This window comes from Triticum aestivum, chromosome 7B (assembly GCF_018294505.1).
Source record: "Triticum aestivum cultivar Chinese Spring chromosome 7B, IWGSC CS RefSeq v2.1, whole genome shotgun sequence".
NCBI lineage: Eukaryota > Viridiplantae > Streptophyta > Magnoliopsida > Poales > Poaceae > Triticum > Triticum aestivum.
Window position 1 is genome coordinate 107,008,556 of NC_057813.1, and position 9,702 is coordinate 107,018,257.

Consider the following 9,702-nt stretch of genomic DNA (forward strand, 5'->3'; position numbering starts at 1 on the left):
TTTTCCGCAATATTGGTTTTTCTTTTGATTTTACTCTCTCGGCAGAGCGTGTTCAAGACGTTCCATCCTTAATCGATGGAAGCTGACGCCCCTGTTCATCCTTCTTCTCTGGCCTTCTCCTGCGATCTTAGCCGAATCCAGTGGTTCGAGCGTGCTTTTAACGTGTTCAAGCGAGAGATTGAGAGAGAATCGAGAGAGATGTTCTGGATTTCATTGATGTGATGAGTGTATTTACATGGTGAAGAAACGCCTCTGAGGGGGGTGGATGTCGGTTACACGCAGAGGAGAGAAAGAAGCCTTGGGAAAGATATCTGGCATGCAGGCGACAAAGCGAAATCAGTTATCAGAGGAATCGGATTGTTGAACGACGCAAGGGTCAAGATGTGTTGGAGCGAATCCAAATATGTGCTGTACTAGTACGTATTGGAGTTGGCTTTGCATGGACAAGTTCGTCCCGGTTTAGGTTCTAACTAGCGATCAAGGTTGCCGGGTGAGTTAATTAGGAATAGGTGAGTTCGTATAGAAAGTTGACGCCTGAAGAGAGGGCCAGGATTATTGCCAAGTCAATGGCTGAAAAATCTGCCAGCAAGGTGGACGAAGCTGCTGACGAAGCTGTAGATGACAAGGAGACTGGACCGGCACAATGTGAGGAAGAATCGTTCGCTGCCGAGTTTCGCTCTTTCTGGAACAGATTCTACGCTCGCTGCTGCGGTGCTACCTTCGACCAAACCAGTAAGTCCCTTCCCCGCCCAACACTTCTCTTGATTCATTCCGTTCTATGAACAACTTGGTAGGAGGATCCATGCATGCACGCACGCGTCACAAATGTTCTGCCTGTCGCTGGTACCCATGCATACACCAGTGGATCTAAATAGATTTATCTTTATTTACATGCATGTGGTCAATTCATGCAGCATCTATCCGTATATGTTTCTTACATGTATCCATGCACACTTCCTTTGTGTGTTCTGCCATCACTCATACCAATTTGATATCAATTGCAACATACATCAATGGATCAGAATTTATCTCCTTTAGCTAACTAATTAATTAACTGCTTTATTTACATGTGATTAATCAATGCAGCATCTATCCCTGCCATGTGTCACACGAATCCTGCTTCTGAACGATCGGTCCAGGCCATGGACACTCTGCAGATTATGTCAGTCAAAGTTGCATCAATCAAAGGGGATTTGCGCTGGCCACTGGAAGTGTATGGTATCATAGCTGCACGTGATGTCGTGGATCAGAAGCGCAATATTATTTTCCACCGTCCAAGGACTAACTGCCAAACCATCACCCAGGATGTTCGTACTTAGCTCTTCTCTCTTGGTTTTGTTTTAACATCTTGGCATTATGTGCAACTTTTCTGCTAATTGTACGCATTTTTTTCTTGCATTTGCCATTGCTAGATTCGGTTATTGAAGCAATCATAAGCAACTATTTATGCATTTGTTGTGTCAGATTTAGTAATTCATACATCTTGCCATTTTGCTGTTAAAGTTAGCCATTTTGCTGTTAAAGTAGATTAAATTGAATATTCTACTCCAGAGTTGATTGTTATTATTTGATGAAATGAACATTGTCGTTTGGTTAATTTTTGTCCTGCTCTTGCAGGATTGCTACCTAGCACTGACATGTCCTACCCGTGCTATTGTCGTGGCATATGAGCCTTCATACATTGAGGTTTCGCTGAAAGTGAAGGGCACTACAGAACCTGAGGATAAAGATTTAAGTGCTCTTGTTGTGGTGTTTAGAGCTGGATACTGTCCTGAGAGCGTTTACCCTAGCAGGCTTAGCACGCTGGAATTTAAATTTGATCACATTCAAGAGTCGGTGGAGGCTACAGTCTTTATTAGAATCGTTGGCGGGTCGTGGCCAGACGGTTTTCGTGGTGTATTCCCGTAGTGATGACAACCTACAGGTCAAGTTACTTGAATTTGAAGATGGTGGTTTGCCTGTTCATGCTGATGGTGTGATCACGCTCTCACGACGTGTGGTCTCTGTTGAACTTGAGAGGAACCTGAAGGTTTCAGTAATGGCAATTCCAGTTAACAAGGGATATGTTGCTGAGACCAGCGAAGCAGTTTTAAAATCTCATAGAGTCGGTTTAAGCCCTCCAGGCATCAATCTCAGCGTTGGCTCCTGCAATATGGAAGTTCGTGTTGCTTGGTCCTGTTTCCGTCGTGTGTGTTGACATGAGACCATCTTTAAGTCATTTAATCTGTGTATTACTACAATGTTGTAATATAGGAGTATTGGTGTAGTGGTATTGTGGCATCTGTTCTAGGTGCTGTTTTAGTAGTGCATATGCTAGAAACCTGTTCCAAGTGGTGTTTTGTATTCCCTCCGTCCGGAAATACTTGTCATCAAAATAGATGAAAATGGATGTATCTACAACTACAATATATCTAGATACATCCATTTCAATGACAAGTATTTCCGGACGGAGGGAGTACTAGCCAATGATGGTACTGAAAAGATATGTCTTTTTTAATATTGTCGCAATTTATGTATGGACAAGCCTAATTACTGGTTGACATATTTATTTCTATCATTGTTTTTCACTTTCACCATCTGAAATATAAATCCAGCCAGCGGGTGCTAGAAAGTATGGACAGATCGGATGGAAGTAAATTGCATAAAACCACCACTTTGAAGGCAAGCTTTGCGAAAAACACTACAATACATTTTTTTTGTAGAAAATACCATGTCTTCGGTAATCTTTTTCAGAAAACACTGATCGGCGGATCGGGCTCAGATAAGTGAGTTTATGACAGAGGGGACCCGCCAGTCAGGCTGATGTGGCACCGCTTAACATCTCGCATGTAACGGCAACGTCTGGTAACGTTATCATCCCTATGTGGGTCCACCTGTCATTGGAAGAAAAAAGAAAAAAACTGGTTCATCTTATCTTCACCAGGTCCACCGTCGCTGTTGCCTCGCCAGGCTCGTCGCCGCCGTTGCCTCGCTAGGCCCGCCGCCGCCGTTCCCTCGCCCAGGCCCGCCGCCGCCGTTGCCTCGCCAGGCTCGTCGCCGCCGTTGCCTCGCTAGGCCCGCCTCCGCCGTTCCCTCGCCCAGGCCCGCCGCCGCCGTTGCCTCGCGCAGGTCGGACGCGTCATCCTCGTCGCTGCCGCGGCTGGTGGACGAGGAGCCCGAGTCCCCAGGAGGCAGCACGAGCAGCTGCTGGTGGTTCCCGTCGCCCTCCCCGGCCAGGCACCATCACCGTCACCAGCGACGCGGCAGGCCCGATGGATCAGGCGCCAACGGCGACGGGATCTCGAGGTTTGTGGTGTGCCTGAGCCTGCTGGTCCTCCCCAGCTCGGGCAGTCCTCGCCGGCGGTGACAGCAGCCGGACCCGTCGGGAACCGCCTCGCCTCCCTCCAGTTCGTCCAGACCCCGTCGGGATCGGGTCATCTCTGCCCGCGTCGTTGGGGCTGCATCGCCGGCGCGGCCACACCGCTGGCGAAGAAGAGCTCGTCCATGGAGCTGATTGCTTTTTTTATTTTGACACAAGGGCCTCCTTGTAAAATCTGGACCCACCTGTCATAAACATGCTTAAAACGCTCCAATCCGCCGATCAGTGCTTTCTGCAAAAAGATTACCGTAGACATGGTGTTTTTTGCAAAAAAAATGTATTGTGGTGGTTTTCGCAAAGCTTGTCTTCAAAGTGGTGGTTTTCTGCAATTTACTCATCGGATGGTGGAGAGCAGCCCCGAGAGGCTCCTGCAGCAAGCCAGCCACAAACGGACGAGCAAAAGGCACTCTTCGCCCTCGAGCAGCCCAAGAAGACATGCATTCCAACATCCTTTATAGGAGAAATTGGTGTCCTTACGAGACTAATTTTCCAGATCCCGGAGTTTCAAGAATCACCTCTAGCCTTCTCTAGCCTATTCCAACTTGTTTGGGACTAAAGGATCTTCATTGCTTTTAGTTGAATCAATTGTTTTCGGTTGAATCTTCGTAACCAAGTTTGTTTATAGGCAAGTTCATACCTTTGCTCAGGTCCTTTGTTCTTTTGAAAAGCACATTTATAAAACTTTATCGTATCTATTCATTGCATAAAATCAAAGTTATGTTGCAAGTACTACAAATTGTGGTGGGCGGTGGAACTTAGGATGTCACACGGTGGTAGAGTTTTCATTGCACTGGGCTTAATAAGTAAATTCAACAAGCATTCTAGCGCAGTAGCGATAACGTTGACCACGGAGCCTAGAATGGGACGAGTGAGTAAGTAGCGCCTTCTTAATGCCTTTGTGCCCTCGCACAAGTTATCGCCGTGGGGAGTAAATCCGCATAGCCGGTCCAGGGAGCCGAGATATCCTATGGGTTGTTGGTGTCATAAATAGAGGGTTATTAAACCTTTATCACTAGAGAGGCATAAGTTCATCTGTCACGGGGCTGTATAAACCCTACCTTAGCAGATTTTGGGCCACGGAGCGAATACCTCAAGAGCCAGAGGCAGGGGCATTGGTAGACACAGAAGGGTGAAAGACTCGGATCTTAGACTTGGCCATGAATCTTGGATGTGCAAGGTTATGGATCTGGCAGAAAGGCTAAGTTAATCGTTCATGGGTAAAGTAGCGCACCTCTGCAGAGTCTATTAATTTTGGCTTGTCACTCCCTAATTTGGAAAAGATCTACGAACACGATGGGAAAGGTGTCTATCAGAGATTCTAGCAACACATGAAGCATGTTTATCACATGTTTTGCTAAAACTTCACTTCTACAAGATACTAGTAGAATGCACGTGCATTGACATGGTTTTTTTTCCTGTGTGTGTGTGTGTACATATATAAGTAGGATTTTTTATAATAGCTTGCCACAAAACTACTTAAGGGTTTCAACGATGGAAAAGTTCTCAAAAACCCCGAAACAAATACTGAAACAACACACTATATAACATGATCCAACAAAGGGATTAAAAAATGCAACTGTATGTATCCTCGACAAAAAAAACAAATAGTTCAGTATATATTTATGTCGTAGTGAGCTGAAATGCTTATTATTTTTGCCGATAACACATAAATGCATATTTTCACAATCCCTCTGTTGGATCATCTTATTACATTAGAGAGATGCTCCCATATTTATTTCATATTTTTTAAAAACTTTTAAACCGTTAAAAGTTTGGCGAGCCTATATATATATGAAAAAGGAAAGGAAATGACCCAGAAAGTGGACTGTTTCCTCTGACGTACTACCCAAGTTGGTGAGACCCAAATACTCCCTCCTTCCACTACTATAAAAATGTTTTAATGTTTTCTAAATCAAATGTATATAGACGTGTTTTACTGTGTTTGTTTAATCATTTCAATCCATATGTAGTATATATAAACTATAAAATGCTCCGAAGCCAAAAGTGTTACTCTAATATTCAGCACAAATGCACCAATATGAACAGTAGATTCTAAAAAATAGTAAAAAAAATTAATTTGTTTGTGGATGAACATCAACAAGTTTTCTAACATCCTACGAAAATTCGCTCCGAAAAGACATCCGTAGAGGTGTCTGTAAACAAAAACAAATATGAGTGCTCCAAAATGTGTCTTTTTCTAGTCCTGTTTTTTTTTGTGCAGGCCTCCACGGATATCTTTTCAGAGTGAAATTTTGCAGGAGGTTAGAACTATTGTTGATGTTCATACACAAAAGGAAAATCAGACTTTTTTTATTTTGTTTCACTATTTTTTTGAAATTTACTGTTCATGCTGGTGGATTCGTTTTCGTCCGAAGCTTGCTACCTTGCATATATATGCTCAGTTGGTCACCCGAGTCACTGCTCGGTCGTCGATACTCACTACTGCTACCGCAGGTTCCTGCAATATTCAACACGGCACTTCTGTCCAACCCCCCTCCCCCCATAGTGACTTGCTCGCCGACGGTCCTTGCTGTGCCATGCAGGAAACCCCGCTGCCACTGGTTCCTCGCGTCAGGCTCGGCAAGGTGGTTTCTCCCTTGCCCTCTCGATCGATCGATCAACTATCTTCTCTTCTTCTTGGGCACTGAATCTAACAAAACGACCCAACAACGAGGCTTAGCAGGTGTCTAAGCTTGGGTTCGGGTGCATGGGCCTGACGGGCTTCTACAACTCCCCGCTCAGCCACGACGCCGGCGCCGCCGTCGTCGCGCACGCCTTCCGCTGCGGCGTCGCGTCACCTTCTTGGACGCCTCCGACTTCTACGGCCCCCATACGAGTTGAAATGAATGCGGTACTAAATTTTATTGAAATATTTTTTTAAAGTAGTACTGAATTGAAACATGTGCATGTTATCGAAATGAATATTTTTTTAAAGTAGTACTGAAAGTGGTATGGTAACTAAAATGCATTTGGTATTGAAACTCATATGCTGTCAATTTGATTTGGTAGTGAAGCATCTGGTATTGAAATGCATATTGTAACAAAGCGATTTGGTAATTGAAATGCATCTAATAACTAAGTTATTGAAATGTACAACATCAAGTGATATATGAAATTCAACACATGAGTTGCACCTGCATGGGCTGGCTTTGGATCAGATGGGACACGGAATAAAATCATCACGTGGCCCATAGAACAAAGCATCGCTGGTACATGCTGATACAATCCCTGGCCACCTCAGGAAGCTATGGGCAGAGAAGGCATGGGCAAGCTTATAAAATACAGTTGTTTGCAACGTACGAAGAAAATTCTACGCATGCGGTGGACGAAAAATTTCGAGAAACACTTCTCCCTTTATGAGATATATATGGGGTCGCGCTATTCGTCACCCTGGGTGAAGAATAGTTATTCTTCACCCCCTCTCTATTTTGACATTAATGCACCGTATTTTTACGTAAATTTTGTCTTATTTCATACATAAAAAGAGAACGTAAGAAAATAAGTACTCGCCGTAAAAAATATTTTATGTTATGTAAAATTATGAATGTAAAAACATTGTGTAAAACATACATAAAATGTGATTTTTCTGGTCTTGTAACCTATGTTTTTGTTTTTTATACCAAATTTTACATATTGAATCAATATGCATGTAACTATTTATATTCTAAACATAATTAATTTAGGAAGTGATCGTAAGATTACCTCGGATGATGAATAACTTATTCTGCATCCTGAGTGATGAATAACTTATTCTGCATCCTGGATGATGAATAGTAACACTATATATATGTAACGAGATATATAAGTGGCAACCGGCAGATTGCAAAACTGCCACACGCATCCAGCACCGTCAGTTCTGGCCTCCCTCCCGATCTCCTTGCTTTCCCGCACGTCCTCGCGATCTCCTTCCTTTCCCGCACGTCCTCCTGATATCCTTCCTTTCCTCGCAATCTCCTTCCTTTCCCGCACGTCCTCCCGATCTCCTTCCTTTCCTCCTGATCTCCTTCCTTTCCCGTCCTCATGATTTCCTTCCATTCCCGCCCACCTGATTTCCTTCCTTTCAATCATCAGTTACGGCCCCACGCGCCTTCCAGATTTTTGGGCAAAAATAATGCTTGAATTGGGATTTGATCTCTAGTCTACATGTAATCAACGAAGGGAGCTAACCACCTCGCCTATGACACTCATTGTTGAACAAGCTAAGAAAAATATTGTTTTTGACATGTTTTGCCTTTAATATTTTAGCACTGAAAAACTTTTGTTTCACCTATCAAACCCGGCACATAAACTTTTGTTTCTCCATCACTACCACGATAAATGACGCGCCACCAACATGATAACTTTTGTATACCACGCGGTACATTATGTGTAAGTAGCATGGTCATAAGCATTGAAGGCGTGATAACTTTGATGAAAGCATTGTGTGGTAACTTTGATCATTGGGAAGAAATTTGTTAAACCCCGCCCCCCGGTAATTTCTGTAAATAGCACGATAACATTCACGCCATAGACCTGATAATTTAGATACAAACATCGTGGTAACTTTAACAATTGGGAAAGACAAATGTGAAAAGATACCAGATAATTTATGTGTAAATAGATGGTAATATACACAGTGCACATCTGATAACTGAGGTAGAAACACCATGGTAACTTTGACCATAGGGAAGATTTTTTTTTTTTGAAAAGATACTCCGGTATCTTCTGTGTAAATAGCACGGTACTATACCTCCCTCCCCTGGTATTTTTATGTGTAAATAGCATGAAAACATATGCACTGTGAAAACTAAACACCATGATAAGTTTTGGCTGTGGGGGAAAATTTTGCTGAAACATATCCCTGATAAATTTTGTGTAAATAGCATGATATTTTAAGCACTGCGGGCTTGATAGGTTACCTAGAATCACCATGATAACCTTTTGTCCCTGGAAAAAGTTGTTCAAAACATCCCCGATATTTTTTGTGTGAATAACATGATAATATAAGCACCACATAACCGATAGCTTACAATATAAATATGATGGTAACTTTGTACCAAGGAAAACAAGTGGTTAAAAACATACACTCGCCTCGCAGGGCCTCTTAGATGAACACAACACATGATGTGCCACGAAAAAGCCACATAATATTTATTGTCATGAGAGGCACACGTGCTCGTGGGTTGAACAAAAAACGGCCCACTTTGACCCGCTATAGGCGTGATAAGTTACGCAAAAACATCATGGTAATTTTTGGCCTATGTAAAAAGTTACCGAAACACACCCAAGTTTTTAGGTGTAAGTACCATGATAATATACGAACTGTAGACGCGGTACAATCCCCCATGGTAACTTTGACCAACGGCGAGGTTAATGTACACATACCCTGATAAATTATGTGCAAGTACCACGGTATTTTACACATCGAAAACCTTATAACTTGTGTACAAAACACAGTGGTAACTTTGAAAGAGGTGTTGTTGTTGAAACATAGTAACTGGTAAGTTCTACATAAATAGCATGGTAACTGACGCAACACAGGCCTGATAAATTGCATGCGAATACCATGGTAACTTTGTCCTGAGAAAAAATCGTGGTAATTTTTTGTACTTTTTTGTAGTAACACAATTGTAAAAAAAGGGTCAAAACGATTAGTTTCTTTAGTTTGAGCAATAAATACCTAAGGGTGAGTTGGTTGTAGTGGCACGCTTTGGTGCCAAGGAGGTGTGGGTTCGAATCCCACATGCGCAATTTTTTTATCATGTGGTAGACATGAAGAAGTGGCAGTTTTCTTGGGGGTGGGCATGCGAGATGTGCGGGGGAAGCAAGTGTCTTGGGCGAGCCTGCAGGATCGTTCGGGAGAAGGTGGAGTCGAAGGAAGGGGGATCGTGTGGTACTTTAAAGTGAAAGAAGTAGAGGTGTGGCAGTTTTGCTTATATGGCACACATGTGCCAAATATCACGGTCCTTCAGTATAACTACATACAAGTTAAATTCAGTGAACAAACACATTAAAACGCATGCATATACAAGAAAGTTAAAATATCTTATGATAATGAACGGAGGGAGTATATACTATAGTGGCTATCACCACGCTTGGGTAGTGTGAAAGTTAGAGGAAACAGTCTAATTTTTGGGCCATATCTTTCCTTTTTTTCATATCTATACCTAATCTATATCTATATCTATATCTATATCTAAACTACATCTATATCTACCAATATCTATATCTATATCTACCGATATCTATATCTGACTATCTGCATCTATATTTATTTACTACTATATTGAAATATCCAAAACGTCTCGCTACCTATGCATAGTGAGGAGTGAGGTAGTATATATAAACTATAAAATGCTCCGAAG

The 9,702-nt window shown here is 42.6% G+C and overlaps 1 pseudogene; it reads left to right on the top strand.

Moving 5' to 3' along the window:
* Nucleotides 1-439: 439 nt before the first annotated feature.
* LOC123157726 (uncharacterized) lies at nucleotides 440-2,327 on the top strand (annotated as a pseudogene).
* Nucleotides 2,328-9,702: the final 7,375 nt, after the last annotated feature.